The following is an 18,592-nucleotide window of genomic DNA, read 5'->3' on the forward strand; positions in this document are numbered from 1 at the left end:
TTTCAAGATCGCTTTGCCTCGTTAAAGTGGATTTAGCATAAGTGAGGACACAACCGTTCTTCGGGAAGCGATTTTCGCACATATTGAGCGCGCTACTCAACACACTGTGTGGAGTGTCTAGAATGTCTATGCTGCGGTTTCGAATTTCGCGCGAAACATGTCACCCTCACCGAGAGCGTTCCCATAGCAACAAGGCCACCTTATGTAAATTGGTTTTGAAAAACATTTTCGGCTGATCAAATGGGAAAGCTAGCAAAGCGATCTTCCAAACTGGTCTTTTGAACCGATTTCCAGTAAACTAGTTTTAGAAAGTATAATGAAATGACGTTTATGTCTTTTCATTGCACCTTTCTTGCATTATTTTGTCTATAATGAAAGGTGAGGAGTGCTAATGAAAGGCCGCCCGTTCGGTTCCGTTGAGGAAGACCCGGCTCTGACCAGGTGCCTGATAACTTTCTCTTTTTTATGCCCCCCTCCCTCCTAATGCCTCACAGATGCTTTTCACACTGCATTTCCTTAATCCTATACTATCCTTAACCCCGGACTATCCTTAACCCCATACTATCTTTTTTTGGATTCACACTGTCTTTCTTAACCCCATACTTTTTGCTTAGCCGAGGTTAACGCCTCAACCCCGGACTATCACATAGCCCATGAATATTGATACAGAGCGCGATTAACAATTAGCAAGTAGCAATTTCTACTTATGTGATTGGCTAATGCTTAGCCCCACTTTTCCTTAGCCCAGTTTCGTTTGATACTGCATCTCTTAGCACCACAATAAGCCGGCTAACCCTGCTTTTTTGCAGGGCCAGATTGTACCATACTATTTACCGTGCTAGCCCACTTTGCTAAAACGTAGTGTGAAAACGAAGTGGGCTAAGCTTAACCCTGGGAAATTGGTGGGGCTAAGACCCCCCCCCCCCCTTAGCCCCACCAATTTCCCGGGGTTAAGGAAAAAAATTGCAGTGTGAAAAGCATATTATTGTTTCAATGGTTAAGGGATAATGCAAAGGAAGTCTTCAATCCATCTGGATAATCCACGAAGATCAATGCTAGTATTAAAAATAAACTTAAAGATTTTATTTTTGTTATACTGAGGGAGGGTCAAACTGACCGCGTGAGGCCACTTGAGGCAATAGCAATTCAAGATCACTATTTGTGGCATTGATGATGTGTATTGAAAAAGAAATTAAAAGTTCTTTCCTTGGCAGCATTTATCACTATTTCTTTTATAGCGATGGACCACACTGCTACACGAAGTAGGCCCTATCTATAATCACAGAATGGATTTCTGAATGCTCTTGTTGGGAAAGAAAGGGTATTAGCTGCCATTGTTAAAGTCTTGGGGTTACCTTTCTCACAAAAGTAATCAGATTCCACCCTCCCCCATCAATGCCCATGCAGCTAACATTGATGTGGGGTGGAATCTTGTGACTTTTGAAAGTCTCCCTCTATATTTCGCTTTGGGATAGGTATGGACGGAACAAACTTTGAACATCCAACTCTCTCTGTATTGATTTGATTTCTGTTTGTGGCTTGATGGTCTAGGTGACCGCACGAGGCCATTCTATCCGGTGTCTTTGATGATTCCTTGCAACATTGACAGGATGTCTTAGTTCGACCATTGCATTCTATGAAGAATAGAGAATAGATAAAAATATAGGCCTAGGTCAGATATCCAGATATCCAGCTAATGATATCAATTGGCCAACCTTGTTCTTGGCCGGAATACTGTGTTTATTCTCTTGATCTATGATTACCTTTTTTTACGCCTTGCCCAATAGGTGAGTCAGATGCAGGCATGAAGCAATACAGGGGCATGAAAGGTCAATATGATAATACATACTGTATTATCTTTAAAACCATTGCGATAATTACTTTTATGTTTACATGTATTAAAATATGTAGTATTTAAAAAAGATAGCCCCCCCCCCCAAAAAAAAGGAATGTATAATATGAATTAATGAATAAAATTTAGTTGTAATTAAATAAGATATAAATAAATCAATAAATAATGAGAGTATATTTATGCATCATAATCATGACTATTCAGAATTCATCCCATTCTTATTCTTTTTGTGTAATTCGTGATTGTTACTACATGTAGTTTAGGGGGTTATGCCTACATTATGCTAATCAATATAATGAAAAATAGCCTTGCAGCACAAAGCAGATTTTTTTAATCACTGCTTTGTAATAAATCAAACGAACTAACCTTAATAGATATGTTAGCAAATCTACTAACAACATACTTTAAAGTATTAGATAGTTTGCTGAGTAATCAGACTCTTGATATGCACCGGTCACTCCCTGAAAGAGGTTGGAGTAGGAAAACACTTCTTACATATGTCTAATATGGCATTTGTCAATGTCATTTCAAGAAATCAAGAATTTGTAAACAGGTTTGCGAAGTGATTAAATATTGGGTTAACTGAGTTTTGATTGGAAAGATTAATGAGGAGTTGCTCTTCAGGAGTTGATTGAGGGGTTGTATCATCCACTTGGTCTCCACACATTGGCCCGTATTCTGAAGTCAGGTTTAACTTAGACCATGGTCTGACTCTGTGCTAAAATTATGGGAAGCCAAATGTGTCAAAAATTTTATTCAGTTGTATGTTTCTTATGTAAAACTGTGCTCTTTCCTGATTCATCGATGGTGAAGATATTCATCTATTTATACTTCCTAGACAATTATGAATGATTTAAGAGCCAAATGAACTGAAACATTCTACTGTTAGTGATTTATTTAACAATTGGCTATCCATACTTAAACCACAACTTTAAACCTAAGTTTAAGTTAAAGAATACGGGCCATTTGGTCTAATTAGATAGTCTAACACCATATGGGATAAACTCATTTGGTCTGCTTTCAGTTTTGTCCAATTACCATTTGGTCCGACCATCTTTTGGTCTAATACTCACTTGGTCTACTGCCAATTAGTCTAGTGCCTAGATCTAATATCCTCTTTGTCAACTTTTTTTTATTTTGCTCTTGGTCAAAATGAAAACTTGGTCCTTAAAAATGAGATAGAGAATGCAAGAAGTAAACTCTCAAGAGACTTTCTTCTTATATTTGGTAATCATGAATTTTCCAATTTTTTTAGAATTGAGAATGTATTATTTTGATAAAATCTTGAAATAAAGAGACTCTCTTTGTAACAACTTTTTTTAAAATCATAAATATTCTCTCAACCTTTAAAACATCCTCCCCCGTGAACCCTCTGCTTCCAACGAGGAAGGGAAGCCCTCACCAATTATAAACTTCACCTGTTGAGTGGTTGTTTGGCATGTACGTGGGCTATTCTTCAGCGCTGTCTACTAATTAAGAGGGAATGAACTCGGCAAACGCGGGGTGTATTTTTAGCCTCGGTGTGGTATTTTCCAAGTCATGGGTTTCCTTTTTTTGATCTTCACCCCTGAAATAGAAGATTACAGAACGCCTTTTCCCTTTCTCATTCGTCAACATAGCATGGATCCTGGGGAGCATTTTCATGAAACAAATAGCCAGTGATTTTCACCCACTATTGTTATAAGCTACCAAAATCCTTGCATCTGATTGGCTCTGAACAAGTTTGTTGGTGCAAATCACTGACAAGGTACTTTGTGAAAGTGTCCCGGATTCTGGGGTAATAATAGACTAGGGTTGCGTTCAATAGCATTTCTCAAGTTAGAATCAGTAAAAGCAAGGCGCAAATCAAATGCAAACACAAAACATGTTTACTTCAGCAGAGCATGATTTCAAGTACAACGTTAGGTGACGGTGTTGGTGTTGAGAGTGTGAAAAATCTGCTGAACCAAGCTCCAACACCAAGCTGGGTTCAGAAGTATGATACCAGTCGCATTATAGATGGCTCATGACGTCTCGCTTCTATGCTGATCGCCTCAACTTCATGCAGGAAGTCTCGACGATGAAAGTGAAATCGGGGAGAAACCGCAGTGATATCTCATCATAAGGAATACAAAGGCTAAAATAACTTCAAGAATCCATAGTTCCGCAAAATGTTATTATTTAATTCTCGGCGTTTCATGTTCACGCTTTGAAAACTTGATTTAGGACTGACAATAAATCTATTGAACACAACTGTGCTTCGGAAGTCCTATAAAACTTCTTGCAAACCTTGTTTCTAGGGTAAAAACATACCGATAGAACACAGCCTAACTAATATCATTTTATAGACCGCAGGTGTATATTTAGGTTTTAAAAACTGCATGGCATCAGCACTGAATGTCAGGGTTATTCTCGTTACGCATGCAGTATCAAGGGAGAAAATAACTTCAGGGAATTCAATGATAATGTCCCATGTAATTTACTCTCGTTAATTTCCTAAAATATTCCAGGTAAACACTGACATTTTCTGTATGTATATATTGTTGTATTGGTATTTTGTGGGTTGTCTGGGTATATATATATTAAAGTCCAATGACCAAGCATTCTGAAAGTATAGAAAGAAAAAATTTAAGATTAAGAAAATATGCTCTTGAATGAATCAAATATTCTTAGCCATATTTTCATTTTCTCTGTTATATCACCTCCTATTCTGTATTATTGACCTACATGAATGGCTATTCGTTGTAGGCAATATTTGTTTAAAAAAATGAATAAAATGAAAATCACAATAACAGTTAGTTTAATATTTATATAATGGTATCTTTCAGTCACAGTCGCTCTTGCTCTTATGTCATAACCATTCTTTTTCAGAGATGATTTCTAATTACCGGTATACAGGTTCTGCGTTTCTCGAGGTCCCTCCACTTTGAGGGCTTCAGATTTTTCTTTTTATCTGCATTACTGGTAATCATAATTACATGTATTTGACCGGTGTGTTGGCTCAGTTGGTAGAGCGTCCGTCTCACAACCGGGAGGTCGGGGTTCAAACCCCGGCCGCGTCAGACCAAAAGACGTTAAAAGATGAGAGTTGCTGCTACCCTGTTTGGCGTTCAATGATTATAGGGATAGAGCCTCATCGATCTGGCCCTGCACAGCGGCTGCCGGGCCCACGATCAATAATTGGACAAAGCAAATTTTTGGAGTATTTCATTTCATGTCTAACGATAAAAAAATATGGACTTTATTTATACTATTTCAGAAAGAGTTATATGCTTTGTATTCAATTGATTTGTGGAGAAATAAATGAAATGATTCTTTTTTTTAATGAATTGACATGCAGATGTAAAATATCTTATAATGATAACTGATTATTCATCTCTCACTTTTTCTTTCTCTTCCTTTTCAACTTTCCTTTCAGCTGAAGGGAGCAGTGACTAGTCTAGCTCTCAGCCAGGATCACATCGTTTCAGCCTCCAGTGACGGCACAGTGAAGTTCTGGAACAAAGACTTTTCCAAACAGGTAAATATATGAAGTAACAGAGTAAAAATTCAAAACCTTCTCTTCTGAAGATCTCTTCTGGTGATCTAATAAAAGGAAATACCCACTAGTCTGCAAGCTCAGACTCATATTTGACACTTTTAATAAATAATACCATGTCTAGGCTAGAGACTAGAGTCCCCCATCCTAAAGACGAAGACGAGAAATGGAAAAGAGGAAAAAGAAGAAAAGAAAAGAAAAAAAGATACAGAAAAGAAATAGAGAAAAGAGAGAAGAAAAAAATAAGAAAAGAACAGGAACAAGAAGGAAAAAAAAGGATAAGGATAAGAAAATTAAAAAAACAGAAAAAAGGAAAAGATTTAAAAAAAAGGGGGCGGAAAAAAACGAAAAGAAGAAAAAAGACAAAGGAAAAAAATTAACAGAAAAAACAAAAGGAGAAAAAAATGATGAGAAGGAAAAAAAGTAAAATAGAAAAAAAAGGATGAAGGGAAAGAAGTTTCCATCCTCACAAAGAAGGCTCCAAATCAAGGCAGTGGCACAATTTGTCATTTTCTGACTGGTTGCCAACTCAACACAAGACAGAAGAAGAAGAAGACAGTGGTACAAGCAGCCACAGCAGCGAATCTAGTCTCCCTACTTCAGACTTTGCATAATATGGGATGCAAAAACAAAAAGTCTGTGCCTTCAGACTAAATACCCACCTGTTCTGCAACTAGGAATTTAGAGGAGTTTTCCAAGTGAAGAACAGAGTTATTTCAGCAGGGAAAAGGTTTCATACCTCTTTTATTTTTTAGTACATGTAATTGTGTGAAATAGAAACTTGTGAGATTTTTCTGCTTGTGGTGCAAAAAAAATATTAAATTTCCATTTACTGACGAGTTGCTGATTTTGCTTGATCTTTGTCATAACTGGATGTTATTGGTAACTAGAGATGAGTGTTTCTGTGTCAAGGAATAAAAGATAACTTGTGATTAGATGAGGACAAGGAGTGTCAAGCTTAGTGTATTCCACGTCTTTACTACAAATCATTTTGTACTTCATATCCGTGAGACTAAAGCATACATCAGCCATTTTACCTTTTAGGTTACGCCTCCAAGTAGGCCTACAGTTCTGATCCCTAATCTTGGCTATGGTCTTAAAGAATTGCGGTGATCTGATTCGACCTTGTCGATGTATGACTGATAACTCCCACTGAACTGAACCTCTTCCTAATATCAGAAAGAAATGTATTAATCTCAGTGGGTTGAATCAGTCATTTGTTCTCACTTTGGAGCTTTGTTCTTTAAGCCTATTTTTAGTGAACTTTCTTAAAATTTTCTCCATCTTAAGAACATATTTCAATCATAAGTTCAAGTCTTTGTTTGTAAGCTGGATCGTAAACATCTTGATACAGTTAGTCGTTTCTTTAGCTTTTATCTTTTTCTTACTTAGTAAAATCTTTACAATGAAAAAGGAAAAGTTAAGGACTTTTTTATAAAAAGTCAAATTTATAGACCTAAAAGAGAGAAAGAAGGGAAGAAATGGGGGAAAAGAGAAAATGAATTAAATAGAGACAAAGAAGCAGATAGACAGACCAACATAAAGAAAATGTGAAAAGAAAGAAATGACTTTTAGAAATAATTAATATCAAGGTATGGGCCACAGCAAGAAACTCTTGAGATCCTGACTATGATTTTAAAAAATGAAAATCTAAAGATACGGGGAAACTGATAAAATCAGACAATAAAATAATGCAACTAAAGATTAAATTGGAGCAGAAATGTTATAGAATGGGAAGGAGACGGGAATATCAGCCTTTAGATAGAAGAAGATGAGACAGATGGAGCGAGGGAGCGAGTAGAAGGAAGGGAAAAGATGAGACAGATGGAGCGAGGGAGCGAGGAGAAGGAAGGGAAGAGGGGTGTAATCTTGGGATGCTTGCCAAGCCAAGTCATCAACCCCAGGGGCCCATTTCATAAAGGACGTGCAACTGTTGTAACTTTGTCATTATGGCAACTACCATGGTGACGGGGCTCAGCAGCCAATCATAATCAAGGATTCCATGGTAGTTGCCATAATGGCACAGTTACAACAGTTGCAAGTCCTTTATGAAACGGGGCCCCAGCACTAACCACCAACTCTTCAGAGTGTAAAATCCATATTGCTTGACCTTTGGGGAATATCAGAAGAAAACAAGGACCCATGTCCTCTCTCTCATCAGTGTCTGAGAGGATAAGGCCCTCCAATCTTTGGGGTATGATGTAAGTTACACATAACAAACTCTTCTCCAGAACTACACCCCCCCTCCTATAAAGGCCCTTCAATCCTTAGGGTATGTAAGTTACACACAAAATATAACAAGACTCTTCTACACACACATAGATCTCCAGGGCCAGTATTCAATTTGATACTTAAGCCAGAATACTAAGCACTTTACTTAATATTTTGCTTAAGTAAGATACTTAACCATCTTTGGTATTCAATTGCTTTTTTTGGCTAAGTATTCTGCTAAACTAAGTCAGTTACCTGTACCAGACTTAAGTCTGGCTTGCTTGCAGGTTACAAACATGATGCACGCAGTTGGTGCAGTCATACATTCTGCGCACAAGTGAATACATACATTGCACATTATTTGACTCAAACTTTATGACGTCACAATGGTTATTAGTAAATATTTTGCCTAAAATTTGGCTTGATAAAGTAAAGTACATAGATGTGATCCGTATACGAGTATAAGCATTTGCTTAACAAAGTAAAATTCAAAGTAAAATACTTAAAAATCAATAATTGAATACTGGCCCTGAACTGCCAACCACCCCCCCCCCCCTCCCCCCTGTAAGGCCCTCAATCCCTCTGCACATGAATGAATAGAAAGTAACAATCAGATATCATATAACCCTTAAGAAAGACTAAAATTAAAGATATTTTATAAGTAAATGGACCCTCACTTAAGAAATAGGGATGTGAAATAGCCACACAGACTTTTTTAGAATTAAAAAAAAAAAAAAATTAATTTAGTAGAAAATTCAAAATCACTTCACAAAATTGTTCCTCATATTCTTTTCTAAACTTGTCCGAAATTTGTGGAAAAGTATTATAGGAGTGTTATTGTAGACCTCGGAGGTATCTGTTCCTTCTTTTTGAGCTACACTATCTCTCCACGATCTGACATCATATCTTCGTAAGAATGGTTGTATCTGACAGTTAAGATGTGTTTTTTCTCTTGGCATGAAACCTAGGGTTTAGATTAGGCTGGATAGGAGCTAGTTCCTTGTTGGGCGCTCATGCCCAGGGGAGTGTTTCACAAAAGAAAATAGTTGGTGATATGCACTGACAACTGTTATAAGCTACTGAAATCCTTGCATCTGATTGGCTCAGATCTAAGCAGTCAGTGAAAATCACTAACAGGATGCTTCATGAAACTGATCCATGATTTGTCCATAGGAGATGCACGCGAAAATAAAGATCGCCCTTCCTGAGACTACATGCAGATTGAAAGGCAGGCATCCATAAGTGTTTCATCTTCCAGCCCACCAGACTTCCCAAAGTGAAACCAAACCGTTTCTATTTTATTTCCTTACTGATCTTCTCAACACTTCCTCCATATACATGTAGATCAGTACCGGCCGCACAGAAACGTTGTTAGCCTAACAGAGCGCTAACAGAAATCCCAGTCACAATTTACTCTTTAATTCCTCCATGCTTAAGAGCTAGAAGGTTGTTGCTTAGACGTAAGGATTGGGCATGATTGAATGGAATGTTCTGTTGTAGACTACCGCTTATTTACCTGGAATTTTCTATCTTTTGCAATTATCATATTCTTATTATCTTTAAATTGTTTTTACCTCCATTAATCCTCCTCAAATGTAAGGATTAGTCTTAACTTTTTTTTTATCATAGCCATTTGGAAAAAATTTACTGCCTGCCAGAAGTTGTTTTGTCAAGATATGTATTAATTCACAATAATACATGTGCGGACGAAGTAAAATTGCAGCTAGCCTGCAGTGATTTTGACTAGCCATTGGCTGGCGGGCTACACTGTAGTGTTATCTTTAACTTTGAATTCATGTTTTTTATTGATTCTCTTTAGAAAATCTAGTTTTCTGTCAACACCCTTGTCTGTGGTCCATGTGTTAATCATCTTCTTGTTGTTCCTGTGTATTCCCGATCCTTCTTTTTACTTCAAACAGGGAATTGATTTATATTTGTATAGGAAGTGCTCCTCTCAATACAAATGTAGATGCCATATGTCTAAAGATTAAAGATGGGCTTCAAGGTCGGAAATTTGTTTTTCTAAGTATAGCCTCCCATGTGTGTGGAGTGTGCAAGGATGTCGAAATTCAGTCTTTGAGGTTTTATTTTGTCATCTTTAAATAATAAAGTAACAATGAAGTAGAAATAATAAACCCTTTTCACATTTCATTTTACTGATTTGACAACATTCTCTTGAAAATGAAAAAAAGTCTCAATTACACCCTCCAACATGTTCCCCTTAACCTATTAAAGTCAGATGCTTTCCATATTTAGATTCTGTCTTTCATATATATGTAGAGTGGAGATCGCCTGCTTGAGAAAATAAATTGTTGGTCATTGTCCTGGTAAAAATGTATATTTTACATGCAAATAAAACATTGTATGCTTTGATGATAATCAAATTGCATTATCCAGAGACTTCTTTTTAAGATCAACTTGCATATTGACAAGTCCACCAGGAGGTGTCAACAGGCCGCTTATCCCGAGCAGAAATGCCATCTATCTTCTTGGTGACCTTGTGGCAGCATTTCCCTTTTCCTGGGAATAGGTACCATCCTCAGACGTCCATTGAGACACCCACTTCCTGGAGATCGTGTCTTGACCTTCAGGACGGGTTGCCTGCTCTGCGCTTGACCTGTCCGACAAGTGAAAAGATCCTCCGTTCCCCCTTCAGGATCCATTAGAGTCGGATGCTTTCCAGTTTCCATATTTAGATACTGTCGTTCATGCTTGCTGAAGATCATGGACTGCTGCAATAGAGTCATGTTTTCATTATACCATTATTTACCAATGTAGTCGTCATTATTTATTTCATAGTCACTAAGTTTCTGGTTTGATGATTAGAATGCTTTGAAGCAAGTTTATCTTTGCTGACTTTGTTATAGCATCTCATAAAAGAGTCCTTAGTGTTTTGTTTTCTTCTGCTATGGTGAGTAGTTATTCCTACTTCAAACATGTCAGCTTGTAGAAGTAAAACCATGATAACCGGTAAATGAAAGAATAAAATGTTTACAGCACATTAAGAATCAATTTACACTTTCATATTCTGGGGCTGCCAAAATGCTCAGAACGCATCCATTAGGTTGTGATTCACATTGGGACACACAAATGATGATGGCGATGATAATACAAATAGTTATACTGACTTGCATAACATTATATTACACTTTATCAGAAGTCTCTTTTTGCTTTACGATAAAGCAGGGTAATTACCCTGGGCTTTAGCGGAGCAGCTGTTACCTACTTTAAGCATTCAAGAAATGAATGCCTGTCAAGTCCCCATTTACCTGTCCCGAGTCGAGAGTAGCACAATTTGGGTGAATTCCTTGCTGAATGAAATTAATGCCTGGAGTGGGATTTGAACCCACGACCCCCTGATTAAGAAACAAGGGTTAGAACCACTACGTAACCATGACACCAGAATTCAGGGCGTCGTGGTCTAGTGGTTACGACTCGGGTCTTTCAATCAGATGTACATGGATTCGAATCCCAGCCATAGCGTGTTTTCCTTCAGCAAGAAATTTACCCACATTGTGCTGCACTCTACCCAGTTGAGGAGAATGGGTACCAAGTAGGATTAATTCCTTGAATGCTGTAGCGCCTATATGATGGCTCAGCTACAGCCGGGGTAATAATATGATACCAAGTATCAAGTGCAGTAGAGTATATGCAATTATAGAAGCTGCGCTATATATAAATGGAACATATTATTATTATTCATGTTCCTGATAAGATTCAAAATCATTTGAAAGGGTCGGCAGATGAATGGTTTTGAATGAAACACAGGATGGTTTTCTCACAATTCATTTCCTACCCATCTTCTACAAATGGGAAGCAGCCCCTGTGTGGGAAGCAGCCCCTGTGTGGGTTGAAGTATCATTGGATTAATAATAGAAATATCAATGGATAATACAATAATTTCTTGCAGACGTTAGGAAGTACTTTATAGACTCAATACACATCCTGTTTCAAAATCAAGGAAAGTGGGTGGTTCTTCGGTCACTATTAAAGACAGATTCAGAATGATCTATTCATGTACCTCTAATTGCATTTGACTTCTTTGGGATTGGTGTTAAGGAGGCTGTGACATGTTTTAGTTCAAGCGGCCAGTGATGAAGTAAAAAAGAGATGCAGAATATTTTCAAGAAAAATTAATGATTATAATGAATAATAGTAGGCATTTATATTGTGCCATCTATCTAAAAATAATCTATTGCGAGGCACATTGTTATTATTAACTAGAGTCTAGACTCTGGAATTTAAAATTAAGGATCAGAGAACTAGTGCGAAATGTGTAAATGAAATTCACAATTTTGTTCTTCTCTGACTGACATGATGGACTAGATAGATAGATAAAATGGTTTATTATAAGATCATCGCAGCCAAACGCCGAATTGTGATGAACTTTACAAACATACAAGTTACATATGAAGTTTTCATACAAAGTATCATAACATTTTTTAAATGATACACAAGCCTAATATGTAAGTTATATGATCTTAGAGTAAAAATTAGAGTCAGTGGAGAAAATGAGGAATATAGTAGTAGTATTCTTGATTTGGAGTATTCAATCTTTATCCTACTCTTAATTCTAATTAAATTCCACAAAATTACTGTTACCAAGGTTTTAGAATAATTCAGGACGTTTATGCATTAGACTCCGCATAAGTTGGCTTTCCATGTGTGTCAAAGCATTGTGTAAAACCAGGGCCCTGTCTTTAAGAGTTGCAATTGATCTGATCAATCGCAAGTATGGAAAGCCAGCAACATCAATAGGCCTATCTAAAATGCATGATTGTTCAAAATATTTTCTAGAAATGAAGTGTATAAAAAAATGATTGTTTCCTTGACAATTCAGTGTGTTCCCCTTTTTACAAAGGACATTTTGCAAATTTCCTGTTGAAAAAATTATGACACTGATGGATTTCTATAGAGTTATGATTGATTAAGTCAATTGAAAGACGGGGCCCAGCAGAATATGCAACACATATGTTGATTACATCTTCTAGAGTCCAACAAATTTCTTTGGTCCCAGGAGATATGAACTAGGGCCTTTCACACGTGAATCTTTAATCATAATTGTAATGATGATTGCAATTCGTCTTTAGAATCATCGGACCTTTCACACGCTCACTCAAAAACTGTGATTTGAATTTGAATTCCTGAGCGAAGGCAGTATGTGTCCTTGGTGACTTGCAATCAAAGCACTGCATCGCAAATACAAACTACGATGAGTGCATGACAATTGTATTATCTAAGGATGTACTTGAAAGGTCAGGTAAGCTCCGCCCCCAAAAGATGTTTTGGAGGTCAAGCCTCACAAAATTCATACCGTAATTTGAGGGAAACTTAACTGGAATTCACCTCCGGAGTAGAATTTGAATTCGTGATTCTAATCATGTTCTGGTTTAGTTTCATACATGTTAAAAATTTGTCATTAGCCTTATATTTCACTGGAATCATTCATATTACAATTTTTTTACTGTGTGAAAGGGCGGTTAGCCTTCTCTCATGTACTCAAGCCTCCCTCACCTCTCCAACCCAACCAGCCTCCTGCTCAAGCCCTCTACTTGAGCCTCTCACTCTGCCTTCTACTCAGCTTTCCTCTCCTTCTGGTTTACAGTCTTTTTAAGGACTACACTCATTTCAAAAAGAATATTCTACTTCTCAACCTCCACTTTCATGCCTTTCCATTTCACTTCTATCTCTATCCACTTTTATCTCGGTCCTTCCAGGACTTTACACATTGTGTACCATAAATTACTTCCGCGAATATCCCAAATTATATTGCTTTTTAACATGAAAGAATGATTTCTTCCAAAAACAGTCATCATATTAAGATAATCTGTCGACCTTTTATTGTTATGACTCATTCTGACAGCATCAATAAATGCTATTATCAAGGAGAACTCCATTTATGATAAATCTAGCTGTTTACTATTTGCCTGTCAGTTTAAAACTTCTTCAGCGAAACTGAAGTAGGAACTGGAAGTCATTTATTTTCCGAGCACAGTACAGTATCTGGATTGTTTTCTTGAAACGTAATTAAGGTTTCAGCAAGCTGATGTAGAAGTGAGATATTTTACAAACACAGGAAGGTTGATAAAGGGTTGCCTGTTCGGGGGGGGGGGGGAAGTGTGATGGCTAATTAATTAGTTTAGATTGCTTGCAAGCCCTTGGGTCGTCCTCCAAAGCAACGAATGAAGGGCACAGTTTCCTCTTGCTTTACTTCTTTCTGTATTCACAATGGTGTTCGAGCAGAGAAGAATTCCTGTGCCTGTGTCCTGTACATGGATTTTATTTCTGTAGTTGAGGGAGTATTTATGTCCATAAAACTAGAATAAATTTGCCTGTAGATGATTCTCATTTGGAAGCCAATGTATTTGAATGCTATGTCAGATTGCAATTTTCACTTGATAAACATCAGCATGTCTTGATGAAACTTGTGCCTTTTTTGCTTTTTTGCCCTAAGAGCACTTACTTGGCCCTTGAAATGTGGGTGTAAGAACTTGTAGAGAATGCCAGCTCATCCACATCAAGGGTGGGGCTCTCTGTTACCATGGCTTCATTGGGGGGTTCACTCCTGCCCCCCTGCGGGTGTCATGCATGAATTCTGTCATCTTGTTATGAAAAGATCATACAGGGGATGTGCTCGTTTAGAGGGAACAACCCATGTTTGCCTTCTCTCTTCTGCTCTCGTTTCTCATTTCAAAGTAATATCCATAACATGTTTGCTTCATCCGAATCAGGCCTTATATTTTTTTCAAAGTACATTCTGAGTCTTTTGCATCCTCCCTTTGTTTTAAACATGTTTTTTCATGTTTTATTGCATAGAATACACAAAGAAAAGAGTAAAAAGCAACACATCCACTGCAAAATTAACAAAAACTTAACAATGGAACAGTTATTACAGTTTACCAAGGATTTTTTTGCTTTTATATTGCTTTCCCCCCCCCCCCCATATCATCGTCTATTTCTTCAGACTCTTTTAAAAAGAAACATGACATTGTTCATGATTGTAACCTAATTACCTTCTCCTCCTTGCCATCTTGTTTCATTTCATTGACATTTTCCACCAAATCCTTTGTCTCTTGGGCAGGTCACAAGGTTGCTACAAAATCTACAACACTTTTGTGAGATAAAGGTGGAGCATCATGTTGCTATGGTAACCATTAAATAAATGGGTCTAGTTTGTTCTTCCCTGAGGCAGTTGTGCATGAGATGCATCATCTTGCAAAAGAGAGGGGAAGCATTCATTATAAGGTGAATGCTGAGTGCCAATCCTCATCCTTAATTTCTCATCTCTCTCCTTCTTTCACCATCTCCTATGTGGGTTCTTGATTTGTTCTGCAAGATGATGCATCCTGGGACTGTTCCCATAGCTATGTGTATTGCGTGTCCTGTCAGTGTTGTGCATTACCCCTTTTATGTTGCTACAGTCAAGTGTACAAAGGCTTGACTGTGGGAATGACGTGTGGCAGCGGTGGGATATAGCCTTTCTCTAGTGATCAAGCCTACCCTCCTTTTCCTTTGATCATGCTAGTAATCAACCTACCTGTCTCCGTTATCTGTGCACAACCGCTTTTTCGTCCTTGAATCTGATATGCATTCCATTACTGATGCTGCTCAGCACAGAATCTCTTGAAAGTTTTGGCCATGGGGATATTTGGTGGCAGCAGTGGGATGTGGCCTGTCTTCAGTCATCAAACTTTACTTGTCCTCCTTTTCCGTTGGTCATGCCAGTGGTTTACCTGTATGGCCAAAAATTAAATTTGATAACAAGGGTGGGGCTCCATACATCACCTTGCAGTTGTTCTGCAGGGTGCGCTTCATGCCCCCTTAGGAATAGAATTCAACTTTTTTTTTCTTTGCTAACAGGGAAAGGAAGTCCTTTGACAGTTTTTTTGAGTGTGTTGGATTACTATTCTGTTGTTCTTGATTTCACTTTGATATTTCTTTAGATTTTTATTTGATTTTTTTCCTAGATCAAGCCAAATTTTACCTTGATCAGTCAGTAACCAATTTTCTTAAATGTGTTGGATTTCGATATCTCTTGTTTACGCTTTTCCTTTGTTAACTTTTGTTTTTCCCCCTCTAATATGGATCAAACGCAGTTCTTTAATTTTAACTGATCTCCATGTCATGCAATTGTTGGTCTCATATTCATCATCTCCGCCTCCTTCTTTTCTCCCTCCTTTCCTCCCCTCTTCCTCTTCTTATTTTTCCTTCCCTTGGCCATTTGCTCCTCTTCCCCCTACATTTTATCCTTCTCTTTTTTAATCATATCCAATCTTCTTTTCCTCTTCTTTCTCCTCAACCAATCTCTTTTCTCTCAGATTTCTTTTTGTTACTCTCCAAAAAAGAAAGAAAATGCGTCAAGATATTTCTTTCTCGACTCTCTATCCCTCCATCATATCCTTCTCGGAGAAGTGTCTGGGGTTAGTCAGAGCATGGACCTATAGGTCCATGGTCAGAGGTATTATTAAAGGGTGGGGCTCCATCCATCCATCCATTCTGCTTCTTGCTCTGGTGCATGTTCTACCCCTTGGGCTCCCTGAAATATAAAGGACATCATCACTTCACCAGACTTTAGAAAGGATTGAATCCATTTATAGAGAAAACAAGAGCAGTAATGTTAGACAACTTACAATTGTTTGCATGTTTTTCTTATTTATTATTTCATTTTCTTTGCTTGTCTATGTTTTGTGTTTCTTTTAGGAATCTTCTGTATGTTGGGCTTAGCTCTTTTGGATTATTTTGGGAAAGGCCTTTTTGGTAATGTCTGCATATTTTTCAACCAGTCTCATCTTGATAATGTTTCATATCAAAGGAAGCTGCAGTCTGATACTCAAAGGATGAAGCCATCCCATGTAAGGCCCTCAAACCCTCAACTGTCCGACCTTCACACATCCTGGTAGGGGCTCCCCTCATGTTTTTTCTGTCTACTTTAACAAATAAACTTTCTTTATAAGCAAACAATTCTGGGCAAACTCATCACTAGGGCCGTCTGCACCATCCCGAGTTTTCAAATTAGCGCGCTATTTCTGATCTGGCAGATTATCCCGATCTGAACAATCTCGAGATTATTTGCAATGGAGACTCAATTATCGCGCTAGTTCGTAGGATTAATCTCGAGATTGCAATCCCAAGTCAACTTGGTTATTAATTATCGCGCTAATTCGTAGGTGCAGACGCTCACGGCGTCAGACCATAATGCATCGATGCCTCGCTCGAGCAGGAATCGCTCTTCTTGCGATGGTGGAGACAGGGTTTCTTGAATCTCGAGATTAATCGCGAAGAGGGCCGATCGGGCTAAAATCTCGAGATTGAGCAAACTCGGGATGGTGCAGCACCACCTAATGAACTCCAGTGAATTTCTTGGTGAAGAAAATTAGTGCTACCACTGAGATTTGAACCAACAACCCTCAGATTAAAATGCGAGAGTCTGAGTCTCAAGATAACAATGCTTAGCTGAACTCTTCAAAGACAGTCCCGAACTTAAACTCAGGGGAACATATGCCAAAAGAGCGATGTGGTTTCAATTTAACAGTTTATAATGTAGGCATATTTCTATTCTTCAATACAAAGCTCTGGAGTGTATATTTCATCTGTGTTTTATTAAAATAGCAAGCACGAAAGTACCTGGTTTATGGTAGATGTGGCCAAGATAAAAGACTTGCCTAACAATGAAAGCCTTCAGGACCGAGGCTTCCTGTCTTTCATGAGCAGTTTTCTTTTCTTATCCCTGGCACCCACAGCCACATATGTAGCCAATATCAACCCCTCATCATGCCAAATGAATATGAAGAGTCCATATCATTTAGTACTAATTTGGCAAGCTCCTGATAACTTAACAAATCTCTTTTTGTTTGAATAAAAAGAACATGATTACCACCAAGTGTGTTGTATTAAACTGATGTGGAAAGTTATTCTGGTAGAATATGGATAAGTGCTTGGTAGGATTAAAGGTATAGTGTGACATTGGTTGACAGCCAAGTAATGATTATATTTGCCCACTTTTACTTATCTGTTCTCTGTGATAGTTACCGTTGACGACTTGCTGACACTATTAAAGTCAGGACTTCAAAGATCTAGAACTCTGATTCACCTTTATTTGAGAGATTTTTATCTCAAAATCATTTGTCCCTGCAACTACCGAGTCTGGCTTTAGCACAACTGTTATGACAACAGGTCCATGATCTCATACTTGTCTTACATCTGTAATAAAACAATTAACTTTGTGCATTAGGTTTAGCTAGATCAGGGAATTGGATGAGTTTAAGAAATCTGCAAACAAGTTGCTGTATGACCATGGTGCTGCTACACAAAATTTGATTAACTGGAGCCAGCAACCTTGACAAATTGACCTGTTTGACATCACACTTCATTATTCTAGTTAGAGAAAGTGTGAAATTGGACATGAATGAATCATGCAATTTTATGCTTGTGTTTTGGTTGCCTGGGATCCGAATAACGGAGGAGGACCTACTTCTGTGACAAGCTACTGAAATCCTTGTATCTGAATGGTGGCCGAGAGTGATTTTGACTGAAATCTACAATGCGCTTCACGATATTGCTCCCATGAAACACCATCACCATCCCGTCAATATTAGCATTCAGCCAAGCAACACAAAAAATGTCAGATATGATCACAGACATGATTTTCACCAGGGGCCTGTTTCATAAAACTTCTTATAATAACAAATTTGCAATAACAGATTAAAGCTACTGAAATCCTTCAATCTGATTGGATGATAGTGACTTTGTTATAGAAATTGTGCATTTGTTATTGTAAGAAGTCTTTATAAAACCTGACCCAGCTGCTGATACAAGCTTCTCAAATCCTTGCATCTGTTTGGCTGAGATTGAATTCGACGGTGAAATCACTACATAATAGCTGAAGGATATGCTCCCATGATTTGATAAACACCATCTCCATCCCCTTGAGGAAAGTATTTAAACAAGCAACAACAAAAACTGTCAAATATGATTACGGAATGACACCATAGCATTCAGTAATCAGTATTGTG

Source organism: Lytechinus pictus, chromosome 3 (assembly GCF_037042905.1).
Source record: "Lytechinus pictus isolate F3 Inbred chromosome 3, Lp3.0, whole genome shotgun sequence".
Lineage (NCBI taxonomy): Eukaryota > Metazoa > Echinodermata > Echinoidea > Temnopleuroida > Toxopneustidae > Lytechinus > Lytechinus pictus.